The sequence below is a fragment of the Orycteropus afer genome, unplaced genomic scaffold, assembly GCF_000298275.1.
Source record: "Orycteropus afer afer isolate SDZICR_OR568_19922 unplaced genomic scaffold, OryAfe1.0 scaffold00832, whole genome shotgun sequence".
Classification (NCBI taxonomy): domain Eukaryota; kingdom Metazoa; phylum Chordata; class Mammalia; order Tubulidentata; family Orycteropodidae; genus Orycteropus; species Orycteropus afer.
Genome location: NW_006922419.1, coordinates 64,271 through 69,672, shown reverse-complemented (window position 1 = coordinate 69,672; position 5,402 = coordinate 64,271). Strand labels below are relative to the sequence as shown.

Sequence of the window (5,402 nt, the reverse complement as noted above, 5' to 3'; positions counted from 1 at the left end):
TTGCTTATTCTGAGCTGACCTTCAAAAGGCACCTCTCGGTCCCCTTCCTCCTACAGCACGCTCCCAGTAAGAACGTTCACTAAGGCTTGCCCTCAAGATATCCATAGGTTAATCTCAAACTTTACCATTAGTGAAATCATTTCAGGGATCTTTCCCTTGTCTTCTGTCTGTTAAAGCATGATTTTTGCAATTATCAACCAATAACAATTTTTTCTTGTAACTTCCTTGATTTTGTGTAATTAAACTCTCTGAAAAATTCTTTTCCGGCTTACTTTAGTGAATCTTCAGGAAGTGCTGCCTGATTTGAGATCTGATTTGTTCCTTCAATAAACTGTTTTGCTTTAATTTTAACAGAAGTTCTAGTTAGCTCTTTGACAGCTTGTAATGTGTATCACAAAAATGGGCGCAGGTATAATAAGGATTGGGAGGCCTGCACGGGACTGAGCACTGTTTCGTTGTCTGTACACAGGTCTTTATGAGTTCGATCCCACTCAATGGCAACCAACAACAAGGTATAACATGCCTATAGAAAATTCTCAATAACAAATTGTATCGTAAATGAATTCTCAGAAATGTAAACGTCCCTGCACCCAGAACTCAGACGGAGCCAGACAGAGAATCAGGCTAGCTGAATCAATCCGCCTCTAACTCAATATTCTTGCTGCTGGCACAATTGAAGTGCTAGTAATTAACAAGCCAGGCCCTTAGGAAAGATGAGAAATTACATTTCAAAATCCCCACAAGCTAGAGCAGTTACAAAATGCTGATAAACCTGCTGGATTGTCCTTCAAGTACCCCACCAGGTACAGAGCATGCACAGCAAAATTCAATGTGACCTACAAAGTGACCTTCACCGGGCAGTCAAGAACCGGGGGTCCCTCACAGGGGATCGAAATACACTCCAGGAATACCATGCATGCACTACATCTCAAAATAACTCATTTCAAGCATCCCAGAAGCTTTTGCAACAGGTTCCATCTTTGTTCCAACAGCCTCAGTGATGGAATCCATCTTGGCTATTTCCTGCTGATTTTCATAACTCCACCTCTTTCCCAGAAATCCCCACCACTTTTATGAATAAAGATGATGCTTTTTCTGCCTAAAACCCATCCCAAGACCTAGGAAATCCTCTCTCTGGAGAAAAACTGGAGTCCAGCGTAGGCAAAGCCCCTCTCTATCTCTCCCTCTTGACTTCCTCCCCTGTCCTTTCCTTTTAATAAGCTTTGGTTTGTGAGGACAATTTGACTCTCTATTCAAGTCTTTGTCAGTAGAAGGCAAGGACTCTGTCAGGGTCCCAGGACCTCCCCCAACCACCAAAACAAGACCAAAAGACAGAACCTTATCAGCTTTTTGGAAACTGTTCACAGAGCCCATAACAAATTAATGTGTAGAATAATAGATTAGTTTTATGTGGTTTGAACTATTTAGAAGTGAAATCGTATAGTTTTTACACTTTTACTACTGGTTTATTTTGCTTGTTGATATGCTTTTGAGATTATCCATGTTATGGTTGACAGTAACTAATTTGTTCTCAGTGCTGTGCAGTAATCTAATGTACAAATATAAAACAAAAAAGAAAACAAACTCATTGTCATCACATGAATTCTCACATATAGCAACCCCCATAGGGTTTCCAAAGCTGTAAATCCTTACTGACGCAGACTGCTTCATCTTTATTTCTCAGAAATTGTGGTGGGTTCAAACCATCAACCTTTTAGTTAGCAGCCAAATGCCTTAACCACTAAACCATCAGAGCCCCTTAATGTATAAACATAACATAAGTTATTTATCTAATCCACTGTGAGGGTAAGCATAAGGTTTAATCGAAACACAATTCCCTCGTCCATTTATGTACAATTGCCTACGGATGTTTTGTCAATACAAGAGCAGATATGAGTGGCCATGACCCAAATTTTATGAACTTCAAAGACTAAAATATGTTACCTGACTGTATAAAAAGCTAATCAATTCCAGATTTAATGTTTTGATATAAATTTGAGTTATTAATATTTTTATACAATGGGAAATAATGTGAATGTTCATATTTTTGTACATTTCTTACAGTGAATATTCACTTATCTCTCTCGGATATAAAGCTTGTTGTTGTTGTTATGTGCCATTGAGGGGGACTTGACTCATAATGACCCTTTCTTGAGTTTCCAAGGTGGGGTCACTATGGAAGTAGATTTCCCAGCCTTCCTTCCAAGGAGTGGCTGGTGGGTTTGAACCGCCAGCCTTCTGGTTAGCAGTCAAGTGCCTTAGGCTCTATGCTACCAGAGCTGCCAAGGATATAAAGCTAGTAATGGGATTGTTGAGTCGCAGGCATGTACATATCCAGCTATAGCCGGCACTGCCTCACGGTTTTACGAAGTAGGATACCAACTCCCATCTCCATTGTCAGCATGTGGCAGCTGTGATTGTTGCACGTCCTACCCACACTGGATACTATTGGTCATTTTTGTTTTAGTCATTCTGTACTTGAGATTTGATACTGCTTTAAAACTTCCTTTCTACTTATTTAAGCGCCAATAAAATTGTATAGCTACTTATTTTATTTTATTTTTTTAATCAAGCATAATAAACTATGAATGCAGACTAAGAGGCCAGTTAAAGGAGAGATTTTTAAGACATTTGGGCTTCTATAACTGACTAACGTCATCACCACAGTCATTTCAGATACCACAGTTTAACCTGTAATGTAGTCCTTTTTATGTACATTAAGTAGATTGGGCAATAATTCCATAGTGATATTGCCTCAGAAACCAAAGGAGGGGACGCTATGAGTCAGATCTGACTTGGCAGCAGTGAGTTTGTTTGTTTTTTTTAATATTATCTAGGTAATAATATAGACCCTGGGTGGCACAAATGGTTTGCACTCAACTGCCAGTCTAAAGATTGGAAGCCGGAACCCACCCCACCGTGCTGAAGAAGAAAGGCCTGGCAATCTGTTCCCGTAAAGATTACTGTCTAGAAAACCCTACAGATTACTTCTACTATAGTACCTGAGGTTATTAGTGGTTGCAATTGATTGGATGGCAATGAGTTCATTTATTTGTTTGCATAGAATCATAGGTATAAAGACAGAGTGAGCCAACTGGAACGGACCTTAGAGATGATCTATTTTGATCCTTCCTTTCACGTGGTGAAATCCAGGGAATAGTGAGGAATAGTGACTTATGATACAGCATGGTGATTTAGAAAGACATTGCTTCCCTGGCTCTTAGCAAATTTGCTAAGAAAAAATGTAGGACATTTTTTCAGGAAGGTTAAAAGTTACTTCCTCTCTCTTTAAAAGAGATTAATTGCTCTTTGAACACTATTGTGGCTCTAGTTTTGCAAATGAGATAAATAGCCACTATCAACAGTACCTATCAGTCTGTTTGGTGTGTTCTACACATACCCAAATCTACTGTCAACTGTGACACTCTTTATGTTTAGGTATTTCTGTACTAAGGCTGAAGGAAGGAGTCAGGATACACAATTTCACCAAATATTAACCCACTACTTGTAGACATTGGTAATATCATGCATGGAGGAGAATATTTGCCATCGGTCATTAGTGGGTGTGTGAGAATGTTGTGATATTAATAGAGAGAGAATGGAATGTTACAGTAGCGAGGATTGTAGACAGGCTGGTATAGATTAAAGCCTTTTCTAGTGCATTTTCTTTAATATTGTAGCATCTCAGAAAAAAAAATATTGCAGGATTAGTTCAGGCTATCTGAACAAGTTCCTATTTGAAACATAGGATCCAAAAAAAATTCCCAGAAAGGAGCTGTTCAACGTACACCTGCACAAATTCAAGGTAGAGATGATGCCCACATTTAAACAAATTATTTACACTGCTCTGGACATCAACTGTTTGAGCTTAAAATGAATCGATTACCACCTTAAAATCCCCTTCTCTTCAGTTCACTCCTATTAGATGCGATTAAAGAGGCCAATATTGAAATCACATGAGTCTTATAATGATATAAACTATAACTGTTGAAAGGAAGATGGAAGGAAGAAGAGTTAATTAATGCCATGAATATATCTTCTGATTTGAGAAAATTCACTCAACCTAGTATTCTCAACTTTGGTTAGTCATTAATATATGTAACACACACATATGTGCTATTCTGTACTCATAACTATAATTATAAAAGAATGTGGATTAATTGAAAAAATATTGTAATATAATATAAATTTCCTAAATATAAAAAAAAAAAAAACATAACCTTTTTCAAAACAATCTCTCCCCATATACCTCTGTGGTAGTTCAGGTTTTGCGTCAACTTGGCTGGGCCTGATTTTGAGTGGCTTGGTAGCTGGTTGTAGTTATTCCCCATGATGAGATTGGAAAACTGCTCCATAGTGGAATAAACTGTGAGCTGTTAAGTAGCTGCCTTGGGTATGTGGTTCGGTTTGCTTGTAGTATATAAGAAGAAGCTTTGAGAAAGATTTCTGAGCTTTTGGGCACACTTGAACTATAAAATTGGCTGAGGCTTCATTTCAGTGACTATTTCTGGACTAACAAAGTGGCCTGACATGTTGCTTAATGATCTTGAGACTCTGGTATTTTACTTGTCAACCTCAGGTTTTTCAGTTCAGAGTCAGCAACTGCCTGAGTTAAAAGAAGCCTGCAGCTCCAGTGGGCTGGGGAAAGGAGGCAGAGCTGAAGCCCAAGGCTGAGGGGCACATTGTCCCTGGGATTGTCATGTTCAACTTGGACTTCCAGCCTCCTAAACTCTAAAAGAATAACTCCTTGCTTGTTAAATCATCCACCTGTTAGAGCGGCACTAGAGACTGAAACGATTTCTTCACACATTTTACATTTCACACATGTCCCACAAAGAAACACAAGTTAGAAAACAAGAGGAGCTCTTGGCACTTCCTGGAATTTTGATTTTTTTTTTTTTTTAACAAAATAACATTTTGCAATGACAGCTATATTGCCTATTGCATTCAGTGGCTTTTAGCTTCTACATTTGTTGTGGATAATTAAGAGTGTCCTTGAGTTTTGTATGGTCCTTTAACTATAGGACTATATCCATGTTTTATGAATAAGGTGCTTGTTTTATTTTAGTACAGAGTCAGATGAAGTAGGCAAACATCAAGGAATTCTTTTTAATACCCATGTAATAAATACACATGTCTTTATAGATCCATTTTACATAACCACCACAATAATATGATGAACATACTTACAAGGTTTAAAAAATATATTCACAGCATATATTATTCATTCAGTTAAATTTGTGTTGACTGTCATGAGAAACCAGTTAAACAATGTTATTGAATATATTGAGTTTATTATATGTTCATTTTCCCATTCTATGTCATGGACTCAGTACAGATGCTGGTTATAACTGGGATGAAATAGTTATCACCATGATCACAGAATGCTCATAATATCAGGT

At 37.8% G+C, this 5,402-nt stretch overlaps 1 pseudogene; it reads left to right on the top strand.

Annotated features, from left to right (window-relative positions):
- The window catches only part of LOC103211985, a 20,737-nt pseudogene extending 16,909 nt beyond the window's left edge, over window positions 1-3,828 (top strand).
- Window positions 3,829-5,402: the final 1,574 nt, after the last annotated feature.